This window comes from Homalodisca vitripennis, chromosome 4 (assembly GCF_021130785.1).
Source record: "Homalodisca vitripennis isolate AUS2020 chromosome 4, UT_GWSS_2.1, whole genome shotgun sequence".
In the NCBI taxonomy this organism is placed as follows: Eukaryota; Metazoa; Arthropoda; class Insecta; order Hemiptera; family Cicadellidae; genus Homalodisca; species Homalodisca vitripennis.
The window spans coordinates 152,504,806-152,526,801 of NC_060210.1; the positions used below are offsets into that span (position 1 = coordinate 152,504,806).

The 21,996-nt window shown below is 36.3% G+C and overlaps 1 protein-coding gene across 2 annotated transcripts in view; it reads right to left on the minus strand.

Moving 5' to 3' along the window:
• LOC124360347 (polycystic kidney disease and receptor for egg jelly-related protein-like) overlaps positions 1-9,055 on the minus strand; it is a 135,743-nt gene extending 126,688 nt beyond the window's left edge. For both annotated transcript variants that reach the window (XM_046813897.1, XM_046813898.1), the window contains exon 1: positions 8,847-9,055. The gene's annotated coding sequence lies outside the window, so the exon portion shown is untranslated. The remainder of the gene's footprint in view (positions 1-8,846) is intronic.
• Between the last annotated feature and the right edge of the window lie 12,941 nt (positions 9,056-21,996).

Genomic DNA, 21,996 nt, shown 5'->3' on the forward strand with positions numbered 1-21,996 from the left:
TGACGTCCAGCGGCAAGCACCTAGGGCCCCACCCTGTCACCATGAGAACGCTCTCCTTCTCGCCTACTCCTACCCGGCCTGCCGCATCTCCCGCGACACTCGGTTGCGCATCGACCCCTGCTGCTTCGTTGGCAGAGTCTGCCGTGACGCCCGCGTCGTTGAGCAAAACCGAACCTTCCACGCGTGCAGCCTGCGTGCCGACTCGGGTTGTCGCTATGACGCCTCCTGCCGTGTCACCCGCGACGTCCGTAGGCACCTCGACTCCACTCGGATCACTTGACGCTGCACAGTCCGTGCCAGCAACGGATGCTGCCGACTTGGTTGCTGAAAACCAAATGCTTAAAGACCATCTACTGCAGCTCAATGATAAATATAAACGTGTATTGGACCACTCTATCGAGTCGGATACACGTCTAATGCAATACACAGATCAGGTTTTCGTGGCAAATACGTCGAGAGTGGATTTATACGTGCGCGCTTCCGCGGCGGACTGCGGCGTGCAGTGTGACCCACCTCATCGCGCTTCCGCGGCTGACTGCGGCGTGCAGTGTGACCTGCCGGCCAACTGCAGGGACCAGTGGTGCACCGAAACCAAGGACCTCGTGGCTAGCCTCAGGATCACAATTGAGGTTCTTGAGGCGGAAATTTGATGTTTGAGGGGGAAGAAGATGGAGAAATGCGGGTGTGACAGAGGGCAGCCGCCCGAGTGGACAGTGGTAAACCACAGCCGAAAACACCTTCCAGTCGAAACGGAGAATAGGTATCAGGCTTTGGCTGGCTCACAACAGTCGAAACGTCAACTAAAACCCTCTGTCATTCCCAACACTCCCAGTGGCGAGCAGAAGAAGGAAAAAACGACCAGAAGAAGAAAACCTAGAACTCCACTGCCTTTTTCTTCAATTCTCATCGAGGGCGACAGCCATACCCGTGACTTAGCTGATCTTGTGAGGCGAAAAATCACTCGGGTGACCAAAGTAAAGGGCGTCTGTAAGTCAGGGGGTGAACTGCTGGAGGCGGTAGCCGACGACTCGCCTGCGCCCGGGAGCTGCTGCGTCATCATAGCAGGGACAAACGACGTCGCCTCTGGCCAGCAATACAACATCTACAAGCATCTCGAGCAGCGTATCACGAGAAAGCTGAGAACCGCCAGCGTTGTCGCCTCCACCCTGCCCCACAGACACGATCTGCCAGCCACTCACCTAATCCATCAAGAGACCGCTCTCATCAACAACTATATTGAAGAGCTGTGCGAGAGGCACCATGGGGCAGTGGTGATGGACTTCAATCGCATCGGCAGAGGTGCTTTCACACAACACGGCATGCACCTGCGGTCTGGTAGTAAGCACCTGCTGGCGGAGCTGGTGGTGGATAGTCTGCGGAGGATGAACCCCTCTGTCCTCAGAGCGCCATCATCCCAACCGCCTGCAGCCAGCGCTGCTGAGACGCCATCAACCGGACCTCAGAAGACTGCATCTGCGCCACCACTCTCCACCCACCCTGCCACCTTGACAGCCGCAGCCCAGCCCCACGTCTTGCCCTTCGACTCATTCGCGGAGGCGGTTAAAAGCGGCCTGCCAAACTCGTCTCCGGTGAAAAGTCCACAAAAAAACTGTCCATCCTCAAGTCTTGTGCAAATAACATAAATTATTTATCAGAACTAGGGAATCACCAATCAATCAATCACAAAAATCAAATTCACAAAATTCAAAATTCAACCCTTGTTTTTTCAGTGGTGCACCAGAATGCGCAGTCTGCCACAAATAAAATAGACGAGCTGACACTCATGGCAGAAGAGCTGCACCCCGACATATTCGTTGTTTCTGAACATGGCTTCACGGCTGACACTGTCGCTATGTTCAGAATCAACAATTACGAATTGGCTAACTCTTTTCACCGAACAAATTTCAAAGGGGGTGGTGTGGCAATATTTGTCAATCCTCAATTGAATTTCAGGCCCTTCAGGGTGGATTATAGCTGTGATCTAACTTTGAAGTGGCTGGAATAAAAATTGATCAAAATTCCGTTGGAAAAATTGTAGTAATTGGCTTATACAGATCCCCAAATGGGTGCAGCACAACCTTTTTTGAAAACCTTGAAATCCTCCTAAATTTGTTCAGTTCAAAATCATTGAAGTTCATTATCGTTAGTGACTTCAATATCGACGCGATGGATCGCACCAACCCCCTGACCCAGCGGTTTCGCGATATTCTTGCTTCTTTCGGTTTAAACTGGTCCGTGAACTCACCAACAAGAGTGACCGCCACATCGAGCACAGCCATCGACAACGTCATCACAAATGTTCCTGATGTTTCGGTCTCTGTAATGGACGCGGCCATCTCTGACCACTTCGCGCAGGAAGCCATTTTCACAAAATCCAAACAAAAATCTGAACCTCCCGCCATGAAAACAAAACGAGATTTAAAAGCTGCAAATGTAAATCTTTTCAAAAAATATCTCGAGAAAGAATCATGGTCTTTCTTGGATTCTTTTGACCGAGTAGAGGACGCCTTCAACGCGTTTCTTGGCAAAGTAATTTTCATTTTAAACATCACTTGCCCGTTCAAAAATTTCAAAGAGCGTATCAAAGAGGGCAAGAATACCTGGATTACCCAGGATATTCTTGAACTAAGAGAAAGGCTCATGTTTTACCATTCGATATATGTCAAGACTGAAAATGAAGAGTTCAAAAACTTTTTTCGCAATTACAAACAAAATTATCGAAAAGAAATAAAGAAAGCCAAGGCACGAGACGTCGAATACCAATTACAACAATCAGAAAACTTTTCAAAAAGCGCGTGGAACATCATTAATAGCAGCAAAAATCAACCACAATTTTCCAAATTCTCGGTTCCGACACTAAAAACAATAAATGACACAATTGACGATCCCTTTAAAGTGGCAAGTGAATTTAACACATTTTTCTCGACCGTAGCTGAACCAGATAACTCGTTTATCTTGGACAGCTCTCGCGAAGAGCCATTGACGGGACCGGTCTCATCTATGGTTTTTTTCCTGTAGGTGAGGCTGAGGTGGCCCGTATCGTGCAAGATCTGAGACCAAAAAAGTCTTGCGACATCAACGGAATGTCTGTATGGTTAATCAAAAGGTGCTTCAAGCAGTTCTTGACACCAATCACAAAATTGATTAATCTCTCTTTTGCACAAGGCGTTTTCCCCTCTGCATTGAAAACAGCCAAAGTCATTCCAATTTTCAAGAAAGACGATCCTTGCATCTCAAGCAATTATCGTCCGATTTCCATCCTCCCTGTTTTCAGCAAAATTTTTGAAAAAGCATTTCTCAAACAATTCGAAAAATTTTTGAACCGTTATGAAATTCTTTGTCCCGAACAATTCGGGTTCAGGAAAAACAAATCGACAATCGATGCTGTAACGGATCTCATTCACAATGTTGTCGATGGCCTGGAAAGGAGAGAACATGTGCTAAGCATATTCCTCGACCTTTCCAAAGCTTTTGACTGTGTGCATCATGCAAAACTGATGCACCAGTTGAGGACAAGTGGTATTCGGGGTCTGCCGCACGACTGGCTCTCGTCTTATCTTCAGGATAGAGAGCAGTGCGTACAGATCGCGAATGCCATGTCAAGCAAAGTGAAAATGCCCTATGGTGTCCCTCAGGGATCAATATTAGGGCCAGTCCTTTTCATAATTTACGTCAATAGGTTGACGTCATCAATCCAGAATGGAAAGGTGACTCAATACGCTGACGACACGACTCTCTGCATCAGATCAAAATCAAAACACGATCTCGAAGTGAAGGCATTTATTGAGTTGAATTCATGCATCGAGCATTTCTCAAAACTCAATCTGAAAACAAACGGCTCGAAATCAAACGTCATGAATTTTTGCCTCCGGCAGCAACAAGACCAAGAACTACGGCCTGCAGTGATGGTGGACGATGTTCTTCTTGATGAAGCTGAATCCATTAAGTTCCTTGGAATGCACCTTGACCGAGGACTGACATGGGACGATCACATTGAAAAGATTTGCTCCAAGGTTGCCTCGGGTATTTTTGTCCTGCGCAATCTTGCAAAATTTTGTTCTTTGGATGTATTGAAAACGGCATATTTTGGCCTGATACATCCACATTTGACTTACGGCTTGAGACTGTGGGGCAGCTGTTCTAAGTACAAATTCGAAAGAGTATTTAGAACTCAAAAGAAAGCTGTCAGAATTCTTTCAAAATTGAACCCCAGAGAGTCGTGTAAAGATTCCTTTAGGGAGCTTGGATTGCTGACTTTACCCTGCCTCTATATTCTCGATGTCGCCCTGTACTGTAGACTCAAATGTGAGTTGCTGCAGGGTAGGGATGTCCATCAGTACGAGACTAGAGGCAGGGACAACTTTAGAATCGAACAACACAGAACAATTGCTTTTGAACACTTGCCGTCACAAGTTGGTGTCAGAATAATCAATAGGCTCCCTGAAGTTATCAAACAACTCGATGATCCAAGAAAATTCAAAGCTCGTCTAAAACACCTCCTGGTATCAAAGGCATTTTATTCTGTTGATGAGTTCATGATGGGCCGCTGGGATGAAAATTTTGAAAATTAAGAGCAACGAGAAAAATCCCTGGTTCTGATTATTGCCTTTCATTAAATAATAATTTTAGTTGACAAATCATCAAATAACTGATGTATTTTTTGTACCATTACTGACGCTTGCAATGCAATTGTTGTAAATTGTTTTTATGCAATAAAGGAATATTATTATTATTATTACATGATTAACAATAAAGCGATTACATACTTTTAAATGCTTATTTATGTTTTATTTAATTATTTTTTATTTACAACGCCCTATCACCAGGGTGACGGTTCTGTTCAGGAGAATGTTTTGCCCCCAATATAAAATAGGGGAACAAAAAAACTGCCACATTACAAATATTTTGGACAGAACGAAGTCTGTCGGGTCAGCTAGTTACATATAAAACTAGTTATGTTATTTCGAGAAAGATTTCTCCTTTTAGAAACAGGACAATGATTAGCTCTTATATTTTTAATAGGAATATTACCTATAGCCATAAACTGCTCTAGATTATCGGAAAGACCACATTGAAAGACAACGGTTTAACAATGTGAAGAATTTATACTTCATATGATATTGTCTATGCAAGTACGAGATTGTTTACTTATGCGTGTCGGTTCAAACACCTGTGGGTGTAAATTGTATGATTTCAATAAATTTATGAACTGTGTTTTATCACAGTTATTTCCAAATAGATTAATATTAAAATCTCCAGAGATTAAGACTGTGCTCTTAGGATATTTCAATGTTATTGGTTTTATATGTGATATGATTTAATTAGTAAGTTTAAGGAAATATAGTCTATTGCGCAGTGAATTAAATTTCATAAATGTAATAATAGTGATATGTCATGGGTATAGTTTATTATGATGGATTAGGTAAGGTTTCTTATGCATTAATTACGTCCATATTCCCCTTACAAAGTAAATGAAACTAATCCCTTCGTATCTGCGGAAGTTACGTTCAGGAAGTTTCTCGAGGACCGCGAAACCGCGGTTAACGGTATCGTATTCAAGTGAAAGTTTGTATGATAAGTTCTCACAAATAATTTTAACATGTTTATACTGTACAGTGTAGTTGTTTCAAGTGTGTATTTAACAATTTTATGAACATTCCAGAGTATATAAATACAAAATTAAAGGAAGTATTATAATACGAGTACTTTGCTACGTTGGTTTGTTTCGTTTTTTTCCAATGCCTTGTGGGCTTCTTCATATGGGGCATCAGATCCTGAGTCCTCTTTTGAATCGAAGAGTCCTTTCCATGAGGAGATCCGTCTACAACAAGTGATCTGCGAATTGTGTTGAAATGCAGAGGATTTCGCCCATTGTATTTTTATGAAAATCCTGGCTTCATTTAAAGATTATCGGGGAGTTCATTTACATCTTCATGTTGTTCGGCTACCTTGTTTGCAGATGTTATCAGTTCGTCTAACTCCTCCACTGTGAGTTCCTCGTCTTTAACTTTGCCCATTTCTTCGACATCTTGACGGTCTATTTCAGGGAAACACTAACCCTCGACGTGGTGATTAGTTATCCACTACTGATGTTTTTCTATTTACTCTAAACACTTTGGAATCAATCACTCTTACAGCTTCAACCCATATATTTCGCCAACATGCATTTATGGTAGACGCCTTCACTTCAAAAATGAATTCATTGGTGTTATTAAGACGATATGTGATGTTGAATGTTCACCACGTTGAAATAACTGTGACTTCAGAGAATTATTCATAGATTCTAGGAAATGTAAAATCTTCTACGTACATAGTAAGCCTTAAAAAATCGCAGTCACAACTTGATCTAATAGCTGTAGCATCGATATTTTATTAGAGACAGGAATATGACTTGGGCGTTTGGACGTTCAATTAGAGTGTGGTCAGGGGATTTTGTCAATCACCAATAAGGCTTTGAAAGGCAAGTTGTTGGATTCAAAGTAGACCATTACCTCTGGAACGAAACAGTTGGTGAATCAATCACGAAAGAAATTTTCAAAACGTCCCAACCGTTTACGTTACCTGCAAAAGATTGGCAGGTACATATTCTTTCCTTGTAGAGCTCTTGGATTCTTTTTCTTACAAACGAGCAGAGTCTTAATCACGAATCAACTAGCATTAGCAGAAAATAATTTGTTGAGTTGGCAGCTGTGAAGCACTTCGAGGTTTTTTTCCGATCGTGACAGAAATATTCTCGAAGGCATCCTTTTCCATAAGAGCTCAACTTCATCGGCATTAAACACATGTTCAGCACTGAACTCTCCCTCTTCTAAAACTGATTTGATTTCTGCTGGGAAATTTTCTGCGACATTTGGTCTGCCGAGGCTGCCTCACCTGTGAGCTTCACATTATGAATAATGAAGAGAAGTTTACACCTTTCAAACCATCCCTTACTAGCCAGGAATTGTGGCGGAAGTGAAATATCGCCGCACTTCCTAACGAGTCAGAAAAATGTTCAATGCCTTTTCAGTTTTTAAACTCTCATGTCTAGAGAAACAGGAGCAGTTTTGGCACGGAGGAGTCCACTTAGTATCACACTACCTCTGATTTTCCCTCGCTTTCTCGAATCTCGCGAACGCTCCAATAATTCAATTGGAACTTTCTAGTGACTGAAGCAAGCTTATCAATTATTAGTAAATAAATATGTTTTTACTAAATACAGCATAACACGTTTCCTCTTTTCCACCTGAGACATCTTAGTTGATTAATGCTGAGAACGATTTTGTATCATTAACACACATTTATAATAAAACACACAATCAAGGCAAGTATAATAGAAGTGTATGGACGATCTGATGAATGATATAAACAGACAGATCTAAGGAGGAATGTGTGAGTAACAATGGCGTATGGTTCCGGTGGATATTGATAAAGTGAAAGGGAAAGTGCGTCACTCGGCAGCGGTAATTTCAGGTAATTCTCAGATATAATATAGTGTCTTTGGTGCAGTGGTGAACAAACGTCAACTTGTTGAGTCATGAGTGGTAGTCTTCATATTGTAATAATATTTATTATTTTTTATTTATTTGTTTTTAGCTGTCAAACAGATCCGTGGATAACGGGAATCCGCGGATGCCGGGCCTGTGGATACGTGGGGATTACTTACACACGTGAGTTTACAGTACAAAATTATATTTTACAAAATGTTTAATTATGGGAAGAAAACGTTCAAACTCAGTAAAGTAGTATAAGCAAACGAAGGCTATAATTGATTAAACCTGTATTTTCTTATTCTATTATCAATTCCTTTCAGTTTAATCAAACTTTGATAATCTAAACTAGCAAAGTTAATAAATTGACTCGTGAATTGATGGAAAAATTATTCTGAACTTTGATAATGTATTGGAAATAAGATGTGATATTCATTAAAATATTACAATTTCATTATTATTCAAAATTGTGACCTTATTCACTCATTATATTTCATTCATCATTCATCATTTATACTTTGCCTAGTAACTATAGTTATAAAAGCACAATTTATTGTACATATAAAATTATCTACTCATAACTTTTTCAATTACAACCGTAGTGGTATTCTACGATAGGAACAACTATGACTTCTATACTTGAATAAGTAGGCTAATGAATAAGAATAATTAGTACAATACATGTAGAAGTATTTTCTGTTGTAACCGTTTGGAACTCCGCTAAATTTACATTAAAACGCCTTTTATTAGCCAAAAGTTACGTATTTAAAAACTCTTAAGCTTCCTAATACATATAGATAAATATGTTGAACGGGATCAAAATCTTTTAAACCATTTCGTCTGTAAGGTAAATGATAGTTGACAATTAGTACTAGTAGGCTACATACATAGGGACTTTAGTTATCCATGCATTGAACAGAAATAATTTACTGATGCAATAAACCATGATTTTATTATTAAAAGTTTATAAAATTATATAAATAAAATATCATTTCAGTGTGAGCAATTAAGCAAAGAACTATCAGTAGCACTCAGTGTAGGATATTTAGTATTATAAAATAAGACTTTTGTTACCATTATTATCGAGAATAACATGTTCAATGTTCAATTTCGCTTGTAACGGAACCGACTGCTGTCACTCTCCCCTACGTTTCGTCATTGTTGAGGTAAAAGCTAACAACTCTAACAAGTGGCTCTACCTCTCTGCTGCCTGCCGTCAACCTTCATTTTTATCGAACAAATTGCACACTCTATTAGTTAAAGTACTCTCGTAAAGGCTACCCCTTCAAGCTATTATGATTATGAAGTATAAAATAAATATTATTCCTTTGTAATAATACAGATTCTGAGACAATACAATTACTGTTACATACTTACAATTTTCATCACTATCTTCACGCCTCCACTTTCTATGTATGAGTTTGATAAAATAACCTCCATCATGTTCAAGTGTGATAACAGATAACCATGTTCTACTAAAGTTTGTATAGTCTCGTGGACTGTGCGTAAAGAAGCTTTGTTCTGTGTACTCTCCGACAGAAACAGGACTGTCAAATTCCCAGAAAAGGCTGTGGAGGATATAAAGTTTATATTTATCTGAAAAGAAACAAAGACTTATGGTTAAATAAAGTTATAACTTATATTTAGTTTTTTAACAAAATTATTTTACAACTTAACTAACTTCTGAGAATTACAAAAAGAATGCTACTAAGCCGGGTTGTAGTCACATTGTCATTCAATGAATAAAATGGTACTTATCCGGAGCAGCAGTGGTGGGGTCATCTAAACGAAGACGAAAAATGGCAAAGCATTAATGGTTGCTCTGCCTACGCCTTACCCGGAGGCGGACAAGCGGCCGACACGCAAAAAATCGGTGGCGGACCGAGGCACTAAAGCGCCCGACAGTGCAACCTCCCCTCAAGCAAAAAATCGGCCTCGTAGAATGGCACTTTATTGGTTTGACTAACCGACAGAAATTGAGCCAGTACAGGGCCTGCGTTTCTGTTTCTCATGTACCTAAGTATCAGGAGCGCAGAAACGAATAGAGGTTTTGGAGCAGACCTTTTGTGAACACTTGTCAGTTTCTCTCTGCCGTCCCCAACTCTTGTGTCTGTATATCAGAGAAGAGTATCAGGAGTGCAGGGATTGACAGGGATTGTGTTGCAGATAACAGCGTAGTGAAGATAAGTTGATTGAATTTTAAAACATTTTCAATAAAACTTTTGTTTTTAAAACTATACACACACACACACACACACACACACACACACACAGACACACACACACACACAAATTGTTTGTTTTGTTTGATTTGCAAATGTTATTGAAATATAGTATATCATAGCCTCCACACAAGACCAGAGACATTTTAAGCTACTAAGAATTGTGCCAACAATACTTTTTGCCACACGTGCTTTACAGCACTTGGAAACATTTGTACTGTACTGTACTTTGTAATTTTTGAAATAAAGATGATTTAAACCGTGAAGTGTGAACTGTGAACACACACACACACACACATTTTGTCGCTGGCAGTTGAGTGGTTCGGACGTGCTTGCATCGTGCTCATCAAACCTAACCTATAAATCTAAACCTGCTTTATCTCGTCAAGATGAGTAGTGAATGTGCTATTTGTTCTGACCCATTACCCGATAATTGTGATTTCGCCAAGTGCTCTATGTTTAATTTGTGTTTCCACTTCGACTGTGTGGATATTGCAGAATCGACATGGAGCCGAATGGGAGCGAAGAGAAGGGAAGCCTGGAAATGTAAGGTGTGCTGCAAGCAAGGTAAAGATTCCAACCAAAATAAAGAACATTTGTCAAAAGATATAATTTCTAAATTGCATGAGGAATTTTTGGTAAAAATGCAAGAGACAATCAAACAACAATTTGCCATTTATGACAAAAACCTTTCTGTCAAAATGGCTGAATTTCAAAAATCTATAGATTTTGTTTCTTCTAAAATCGATGACTTCGTAGTCAAATTAAATGGTGTTTTAACTCAAATAAATTCAGTTAATAAATCCAATGAAGAATTGAAAAGTGAAACTTAGCACTTAAGAGACAGTTAACTAATGTACAACACCAAATGGATGAATTGGAACAATACAATAGGAACAGAAACCTGCAGTTAGATGGAGTTCCAGAGGTCGCCAACGAAGTAATGACCGATATTATTATGAAATTGTCGGATAAATTTGGCGAAGAAATAATTTTTAATAAGGATATCCAGGCAATGCATAAAATTCCAACCAGGCGTGCTCGCGGTCCAAAGCCGATTGTAATTCAATTTACAAACCGGTAAAAGCGAGATGCCGTATTGAGCAAAGCTAAGAAAGCTGGCCTTAAATCAACTAACTTTATTGCGGGTGTTCGAAGTGCTAATGTTTACATACATGAACACCTAACTGGAAAAAATAAAAATGTTCTCTATCATGCCAAAAAACTTAGGGAAATAGGTTTTAAATATGTATAGACTGCGGAAGGGAAGGTTTTTGCAAGGAAATCTGAGACGGACGGAAAAGTTCGTATAAAAAATGTATCTGATCTACAGAAGTGGGGTTTAAAAGTGGACGAGGAAAACTAAATAAGCTGGTGTAAAGATGTTAAAAATGTAATGTTCCAATGACTCTGAAACCAACGAGTTATTACCGTAATCTTACTATATTTTGTTTAAATATAAGGAGCATCAGGAAACACTACAACGAACTTGTTATTTATTTAAACTCGTTAACCTCAAACTATGACATTGTAATTCTGACCGAATTATGGATAAAGATCGATGAAGAGGACAGATATCAGTTACCCGGTTATGACATGCTATTCCAGCCCAGATTAGATAACGCAGCTGGTGGAGTCAATGTGTACATTGACTGTCAGCTTCGCTACTCTTATCAGATGATACTACATCCTACCTCCGAGATTGTTAATGTTAAATTATAGTTGAGTTAAAAATAGGTTATTGAGTTTTTCTATTTTTTGAATCTATCGAAACTGTAAATACACTTTTAGTCAATTTAAAAATGATTTCGAAAATGTATTGAAGCCTTATTCTGACCCGGTACTAATTATCGGCGATATTAATTTATGTTTATTAAAAAACAAAGGTTCTGGTCAGGATTATTTGAATTTAATTTCGACTTATGGATTTGAAAGTCATATTAACGAACCTACCAGGGTTTTCAATGGATCAGCTTCTTGTATAGATCATGTTCTCATTAGAAATTCCAAAGGTCTTCTTTTTGAATCTAACATTGAAGTATGAAATATAACAGATCATTATGGATTCAAAGTTCGATTAACTGTGTAAATAGATCAGTGATTAATAGGTTCTGTAAGGTTGTGGACTATGATATGCTGAGTAGACAACTGAATACGGGATTGAAATCCGGTATATGACTGTAATAACGTAAATTCTTGTGTTGATAATTTTTATAGTATTTGTAATGTTTGTTATAATGCTGCATGCATTTTGAAGGAAATTAATAGTAAGACCAGGAGAAGGAGCGACTGGGTGACAGATAATCTGATTACCCTTATAAATGAAAAAAATAATCTTTTTAAAGTTTACACTAGAAAAAGAAATGATTTGAATATTAAAATGCAATACAAACGGTTATCTGGAAGGGTAAATAGAGAAATAAAATATGCGAAAAGGACCTTTTATTCTCATTTGATAGACAGATGTAATGGGAATTCAAAAAAATACTGGGGGGTTATAAAAAAATTGTAAAGATTAAAAAAAAACGTCATTGAGTTACATTAGGATGAATGGTAAAGAATGTTTGGTGGAGGGTAATGAGTATGTAGTGGCGAATGAATTCAATAATTATTTTGTGGTAGTTTCGTAGCTACATAAGGAACTGAATCATTTGGAAGTGATTTTTTATTTAGGACAATCAAGAATATGAAGTGTTTTTTAATGAAATATAGATAAACTATTATGAAATACTTAAAGTGATTTGTAATTTGCAGGACAAGCGTAGTTGCGGAACTGATGGTATCAGTATAATTACAATAAAGAGAAATTTAAACATATTTGCTCCTATAATGAGTGATATCTTTAATAAGTCGCTTGAGCAAGGAATATTTCCTGATAAATTTAAGATTGCACGTGTTGTGCCCATTTTTAAGGCTGGTGATGGGTATGACCACCTTCTTCGTATCTTCGTATACACCTGTCTCTCTTACAAATACGATGGGTAAGATTTTTTAAGCGGTTAAAAATAAATTACAGTTGTATTTTATTAATAGAGACTTGTTTTCAAAAAATCAGTATGGGGTTTTGCCTGGTAAAGGTACAGATCTGGCCATACAAAAACATGTGGAAAGCATAACTGCATCAATGGATGAACATAAGTACACTGCTGCTGTGTATTTGGATTTTAAGAGGGCTTTTGATTCACTAGATATTGAAATTTTAATTGTCAAGTTCAAAAAATATGGGATCGGAGGTATTTTTTTGGATTGGCTTATAACTTTTTGCAAAGGTAGAAAATAGTAGTTAAGATTAATGGTGTATTGAGTGATGTGTTGGAATTACAATATGGAATAGCGCAAGGTGGTGTTCTTGGCCCCTTGATATTTTTAATTTATATAAACGACTTGTTATATCTTTCATTGGAGTCTTCTATTTTTGCTTATGCGGATGATACAGCACTGGTATGCTCCGCTTTTAACAGAGACATTCTAAGGAAAAATTTAAGTAAGGATATGGAGACAATATCACAATGGCTAATTAAAAATAAGCTGCTGATTAACACGTCCAAGTCAAAATGCATTTTGTTCTTTGATTATGAAAAATCAAAAACTGATCTCCAAAACAGATTTGATTTTAAGTGTCATGAGCATTTGTGTACATATTCATGTGAATGTAGTAGTATTGAAGTTGTAATATTTGGGCTTGATCATAGATCAGCACTTGAAGTGGGATTCACACGTAGGCTACTTGAATGGAAAGTTGAGGAAAATTAATTACTCTTATATCACATGCGAGAGTTTGTTAGACAAGACCAATTAAAACAGGTATATATTGCATGGTTTGAAAGCACTTTGAGGTATGGTATCATCCATTATGGTGGTACCTACCCAACCGTGCTACAGTCGGTGATAGTAAGTCAGAGACACGCAGTCCGCAATGTGTATCAAATTAGAAAGATTGATCGGGTAAGTCATTTATTTGCAGAAAAAAATATCTTAACGTTTTGTCAATTATATTCATATAGTGTTTTATTGTATGTTTTCAAGTATTTAAACTAATTTAAAATCAAACAGGCAACTAGAGCAACTAGTTCTACACAAAACATACGACTTCTCGTGCCATATTTGAAGAAAGAGTGTAGACATCAGTTTAGTTACTTGGCTCCAAAGCTATTGTTGCAAAGTCATGGTGATGACTTGTACTGGGAGAGGAAGCCTAGATTTAAAATGAAAACAGTCCAATTTGTAACTCATGAAAAGATCAACTAGTAGGCCTGCTTGTAAGACTCAAAATGTGTGTATGTGTGTTGGAGGTTTGTTATGGTTGTCTGCTCAGCGTATCTGTGTCCGGTATGCAGTTTTGTAAATTTTTGTTGCTAAGGGCGCATATTGTGCTAGCTGGGCTTCACAGGGACTAGGTGTGTCACCATGTGCTTTGACAGTGCCTGATAAGGCAACCTCAGGGGAACCCGAGGGCCATGAGCCGCCTGGTGGCCCAGTGCAATGCGTGGTTTGAAGACCTCAGTGCTTAATTTATTCGTGTACAGTATTTATAATATATTTATTTGTTTGTAGTTTTGTGGTGTCTGGTACATTATATATATATATATATATATATATATATATATATATATATATATATATATTTATTTATTTATTTATTTATTGTTGATTCTTGTTACGTGTATATTTAATTGTTATTGCTTGATATTTAATTTTCATTTTATTGCATGTTTGTTTATATTGTTTATTGCACGTTACTCACTTTATATTTTATTGCTTGTTTTGTTTAAATAGTTTATTTTATGTAAGTTAAAACTATTGTGAATAAATTAATATAAATTTAAAAAGTGATTCGCCACAGACTTAAATTTTAACCTTAAATAGTAACATTGTAAATTATAGTGTATAACTAAGAAACTTCACAATACTGCCAGAGATAAAGAAATTATATATTATTTAAAATTGTTTTACTTTTCCCCGCACGCACTCTTGTGATGCATGGGGACTGTCAACTATCCTGTATTATGACCGAATACAGATTTTTGTGACTTGTGACACACACACAAACACACACACACACACACAAAAACACACAAATAATAATTAATTATAACTAAACGTGTAACAAATTTCTTTATTTCTTCATTTAGAATGAATACTTTAGTGTAGGTTGAAATGTATTAATTAGCATTACGTTGATAGAACAAACTTAGCGACTAAGACGATAAGGAGTTCTTCAAATTATAATCAATGTAACGTTTGAAAAATTCTGGAAATGAGGTGAAAGACCAATCTTTGCTGGTCAGGAGCAAGCGATGAACACCTTCAAACTTTCATAAATTATGAAGGATATCTCTAGTGTTGATAAAAATATTATATGGCCCCCTTTTTCCCACGTCACATCGTGTCGGCAGTTTTGAGCTTTTGTGGGATTTGGCCTTGCAATATTCACACAGTTGTGTTGAAGCGTGTGGATATCGATATATTAGAACCTCCTTTCGTGTCAAGTATGGGGCAAGTTTTATGTTGCTTTTTAGATGTTACTAGGGATATATCTACTATATACAAATGAATATCTAAATGAATAAGTAAGTGCTAATCTCGAGAACGGATGAACCCACTTGGCTAATTAATTTTTCTTAAATATACGTTGCATTCCGAGGTAGGTTTGAAAGAATAAAGAAGCTAAAAAAACTGTGTAGAATATTTAAAAATTCGGGTAAAAAGGTAAACTATTTAATACTGTAATCTAAAGTGAACAGACACTTGACAGCTGTTAACATTTTTGTATGAAGTTCTACAATTACGCTGAAATATCTGTTTACATTTAAATAATAATAAAATATTAATTGTATTAGTGCTTGTTTAATCGTTTAATACAGATAACAAAGACAAAAAATCTATGTATATTTTATTACAGACTGCGCTACTTACGAATATAACCAAACTGTTCTATGTATTTGAATTACTATCTAAACACTGCTACAAAACCCACCTTTTTGAACAAGGTTTATAGGTTTTAACACCAGGTAATTAAGTATTTGTTAGTTTTCGTTACATTGAGATATAGCATTTTTCAATGGACACTAACGTGACGTAATGAGTATTACTTTCTCAATCATTTATACCGAACAACAGCAAGTCTTCTTTACAACATATTATAAATTTTTAAAATGTCACATGAACTGAGAAGGGATATTTTTACTCCCATAATACCATATGTTAATTACAAATAACTGAATCAGATGCTTTTTGACCTAGTAAGCCTACTTATGTTGTATAATTATTTAGTTTTATTTTATACAATACATTCCTTCGAAAACCTGTTACTCGTTACTGGTTATTATATCGTAAGTTACATCCGATGTTCTTGAAAGTTATTTCTTGGCGGATTAATAACCTAATTGGCACGCGTATTAATGTTTTCTCTCGAGAACTTGGTAGTTGACCATGTAGATGCAAAATTCTCGCACGCCGTGTCCGCGAGTTCAACCGAGTCTCTGATTTATCTTCAAGTTTCTAATTTCAACTTCGAGCGCTTCCAGCATTCATGTTTTAGACTTATAGTTTACTAATCTCAACTTTTTCCTACTACAGCTGCAATGTCGAGCCAAGATACTGACGCCCACGCTCGTGAGTCGACATCAACCTGAAGGGAAGTCAATTTTAAGGGTTTTAATATTTATTAAATCTGTATGCAAAATTCCCATAGAACATTGGAACCATTAGGATCGCCCAAATGATATCATTTAGTTCATTATCACTCTATTTGGCAGCAACGTGGCAATAAATTATTTTATTTTTAACATTTAGAAGTGGTGATTTTATGTTTGTTTGCCGCAAATAAACATATAAGTAAACTTTGCAAATCGAATATTTATTACTACGATCTCAGTGGTATCTAACCCCATGTGTTTCGTCCATTCGGTACACATAAATTATTGCGCCACTCCGCTGGTAATGTTCCTAAACTACCATTACAGTGAGACACACTGAGTCAAGAAGCCACAATGCCTGCCATTAGGTTAGAGCATTTATTTAAAGATGAATTAGTGTTTGAACTTATATCCAAAGGTATCAAGTTAAGTAGCGTTTTTATTGCAAATGAACTTTAAAAGTAACCAAGACAGTATTTGAGAGACAATGTTTTAACGACTGCAAAAAAACCAGCCTATTAAAAATAGATCACAAGAAGGAAGTCAAACTACTCATTGAAAAATTTATTTTATGATAGTGATGGTACCCTAACATTTTTCAAATAGTTGGCAAATAGCCGTCAATTTTGGTTTAAGTGACCATAGTTAAGCGATTCATAGGTTAAATAAAATTTTTACTGGTTTAAAGTTGCTCACGAGAAAAGGAGCACGCATTTTTTGTCTAATCAAATATTACATTTCTGACGCTACATTACAGTTTACTTGTATCAATTCCTCGATCAAGAAAATAATATACATACATATAGACAAACGGAACTTTTTTTACCGTCCGGTCCAAGATATCTTCAGTACCATTTGTCGAATTTGCCTTGTCCAAAAAAAAGAAAATAAAAATATATAAATATAGGACCAAAAAGCCCTGTGTCTTGTTATTTGTAGGAATATATTCTAGGAAAGAATGTCACGTTGATGCATTTTTTTTCCTAAAATCACCCTAAAAATGACGTACATAACATGAATGGAACACCACATTTTTGGGGTCCTTACGAGCAAATAATATCAGCTTTGCACATTACAATTTGGGGTAGGTAACCTAAGATTGAGGCTGCACCTCACCAGAACTATTCTGCTTAGTGGGAATAGTACATAAAAGTCGTGTTTTATTGCACCCTGTCATCTCGAATGGAGTAATCGTTACTATAAGAATTTATTAAAAATTATTACATCCTCAGATATTGATTGTATTTATATTGGAGTTGTACAATCAAGACAACGTCATCTGCTTGTCACTTGCCAGCATTATATCTGCTTCGTTTGCATTGCGCCAGTTTCCTGGTGGACCAAAGAATACAGTGTCTATCCAGTCCACAAGTATGTGATGGTAGGTCTCTGGATTCACATAACCCAATATCTTAAATATCCACATTTAGAAAAAAATCTAATAGCCTATTATTAATCTTTTATTTTAGTACATTTACTTATTTTATAAATGTAAACTAAATTTTCTCTAAACAAAAAATATAGGTTTAGAAATGGTAATAGAACTAGTGAGGCACTAAGTTGTTTTTCGCGTATTTCTCACATAGATAAAAACGGGAGGAGCGAATAATGATACATCTGAAGAGAACATTCTATTACTTGATTATTCCTCATATTCTGGATTGTTTGAGAGATCTTAAGCTAATAAGCTGAGAATGATCTGAATGTCTAACAGTAGTTGAGCTCCTATCTCTCGCAAAGATGATCTAAGGTAATCGTTCATCCATAAAAAGCCTCAGTAAGTTTTGATGTCTTTTAAGTAATTTATTCTTGGGCGTATACTCCATAGCTATATCCACAGTTATGTACGATAATGCTGTCAACGTTTTCAATATCAACGTAGATACACAATTAATTGCCAAAATTTACATCAGAACCTAAAAACACTGTTTTCATAATACTTTCTAGACGTGTTAAGTCTAATTCACCTAACATTCAGAAAAACACTACATTTTCAGAACAGATGAAGTCACATCGATCGGTTAAGTGTAATTAAAAGAATTTTAAGTGTCTTGTTTAAAACTCCAATTAGTTGTTCAATATTTTAGGGTTGAACAAAGTTTCCGATGGAATGTTATTTTAACGAGAATACACAATTTCGCTACTGTGCATTTCTTTAAGTGACATTAAGTGACCAATTATGAGTTTTATATGTTGAAGATAGTAACAGTTTCGTCTGTAAATCCATGTTTTAACGCAACAAAACATTTTGGATTTAATTCATTACAAAGCAAAGCTTTAAGCAGAGAACTTAATTTTTTGCCTGTTATTTGATTTATTGAATCATTTAGAGTTTAGAATTTGAGTATAGTTTAGATTTTAATTACTTATTAAATTTGCTTGAAACTATATCTGTTGCTTTATATTTATAAGAATGTTCTAAAAACGTGGTTGATTTTGTATTATATTGCTCTTTGCCGGCCTTGAGGTGCGAGACTTCTTGACAACATCGGCGCCGTAGAACTCGTAAAATAGGAAAGGTGGATCAGTGGTCCTCACGGTTCGATTGCTGGAGTAAGGAATTGGTTGTTAGAGACGATTCTCTTTAGGGAACTTCACAAAAGCAACATTGATGCTCTTCATCATAAGTTCAGCATGCAGATATTTGCTATGCATAATTATATGCTGACCGTGAAACGTGAGGTGCTCTTGACCAATGTTGTTAAAGTCAAAGGCAATAATGTGTGTCAAACAGCCACCTAGTACATAAAAACATTTTCAAATGTAGAGTCCTCATAGATAAGGTTTTCAGGATCTAAGGCCTGGTTGTAGAGAATGATAGCAAGGAAAATTTTAAGATTCGCAGTTCCTGATTTAATATGTTTGTCTGGGTAACTGTAAATATTTATCTGCTCCTTGATATTCACTTTATTGTATCCAACCATGAGCACCTAGCCATGTGTCCTAGTCTCTGGTAGAGACACACTAATGATGCTGAAGAGATCGGCACCGTGTCGCCGACATCGCTGATCGTAGTCGGAGAGGCGACGAACTTTCCTAGTATTCTAACAATTCCAGTTGCACGCACTGTAGTTGAATATCCAGAAACTCAACTGAATTTTTTAGATGATTATTAGTTCTTTTCTTTTCACACTCTTTTCTTCTGAATATTTGAACTTTTAGGTCTAGTTTTAAAATAACTTACGGTCGTTTAGTGAGACGATGGTGTTATTGAACTGCCAACTTCTTTAGTGACAAGAGCTTGGTCAAGTTGAACAGACGAGTGTACAGGAACAATTAAGGGAGGGCTTGTTCACGGCAGAGACTATGTCGGATCGAGCAAGGTAATTTAGCAGACTGAGCGAGTGGTAATCTCGGGCGGTGTTTAATAGGCAACACCATTTGTGGTAGGGATAAGGTAGGGCTTGTTGACGGCAAAGACTATGTCAGTTCAAAGTAGTTGTGTATCTTTTCAATATAAAGGTTATACAAAACTTCAACGTGCTTATAGAGGTCTTATATTTCTCCTTTATAAGCTTTCTGCCGATTGTTTTCAGCTACTAGGCCTCTACATCCTATCAATAACCAGTAATTTGGCAGAGACTGGATGGCAAAGTAATTTAGCAGGCGTAGGGAGTGTTAACCTCAAAACTGGGTGAGTGCAGGAAGAACGTGATTTCGGATGACTCGACTTTTGTAACAGAAGACGAAGCGACGGGAACTAGTGTGGATAATATGCCAGACTTGATGGCAAAGTGATACGATATCTTTTTTGTATTTAAGAAAGGACCGATGTGTTAATATTGGGTGAAACGATAGTTTACTTGTGTTGAGAAAGGTTGGCTTAAGCATAATCCCGGATAGCCATAGTATGTGTGCCAATACATACAGTCACAGTTGATGTGTATCCATTAATTTAATGAAAGCCCCTCGCGCACTCCCCAAAGTCTGTTATTTATTTTAAGAATAGCAGTTTTATTCTGAGAAATTATTACAATCAGGTTTAAGTGTCATGTTTGTCTACTCTGTTGCAGATTTCGGTTAATGCCTTACATATTGATTTATTTAACATAAACAGTTTTATTCAGTCTTTACGTATACGCTCTAAATTACTATTAAGTAACTGGACAGTAAGGTTTAATGAGTAAGGGTAGATTACACTAAGTATGTTGGCTTTATGAAATATTGTAAATATTTAAAATTTTTAGTGCAAAACAAGATTTATACTGGTGTAAAGAGTGAAATCTAGATTGAGAGCTAATGTGTGGAACATTTTTTTTGCAAATTTCTAAACTAATAACTATATTTATTTAATTAATAGAAAACAGTAATTTTATTCACTATTTACCAATACACTGATTACTGTTACCTTTGTTCTAAAAGAGTACAATCTGTATTGAAATATTGTTCAATACCGTGCATTTTTTAACATGAAGACTACGGTCTCGGTTGTGTTTCATGTTTTGGGATAGTCTCCGTTATAGTAGATGGTTATTTTTTATTACCGAGTAAGTTTTGAAACTATTAGTTTGATATATTGATTATATTTATAAAATATATATATATATATATATATATATATATATATATATATATATATATATATATATATATATATATATATAGTTCATTATTTACCTTTCTCTTCGACCTCACATGTATCGCCGGTGTAGGGATGATTACATAAGCAGCCAGGAACATATTTTTCATCTTTATTGTAACAAGTGCCATGCTTACAGTTATCCTTGCAAGTCTTGACCCGTGCACAAGATTTGTCTGAAACGAACATGTATGGATATGGGAAGATACATCGGCTACTCTTCCCTTCTTGGTCGTCCATGGCACATATTGAACACTTACTATTGCAATCACTTTCTTTTTGGCATTTTTGAGCCTTTAGGTTACTAACGTTAACTATAAACAAAGTTATTACTATGTAACCGACAGTAATATGTTTCCAAGAAACTACTCTATAGTTTCCATTATACATGGCAAGAAATAACGCGTACTAAAAGACAAAGTAGTAAAGAATGGTAAATCAAAACAAATAAATGACGAAAAATTTAAATTTATTAAATAAATACATTCATATGATTGATTTATTATCATATGTTGATTTAATTGTAGAGCAATTTGCATTAAAACTAGGTTTTTATTTATGATAATGAAAATCAATTTCCGTAAAAAAAAATTTACAATAATTTTAAGTAGTTATCTCCTCAGGAGTTTACGCTGAAATTCCTTATATTAGCTAATACTTACATGCAAGAACTATATCCTGTCAACCTAGCAGAAGATGGTACGATTAACTATTCTAAATTTAACTTCGACAAAACAGTTTTAACGTTTTGTTCTAAAATTACGACTGTGAGCAAAGTACCCATATACTGTAAATATTTTCAAATAACATAGCCACTAGAACCATAAATCGTTAAATGTTTTTTATAGTTTGTAAAATCGTTGATTGTACCTATTTTAGTCACTAGGTATTCTTTGATCATTTGTGTTGTAATAGAACTAAAATGTTTTATTCTAAAAGGAGTGAAAAATGAGAATAAAATCCTCAAACTTATTCAGGACAAATTAAAACTTATTCAGGATTTAACTTAAAACAAAAAAATTACTTACTTTTGTATAAATTGAACCCAATTTTGAGTACTTTGGTTATTTCTTAAATGTATCCCTCTA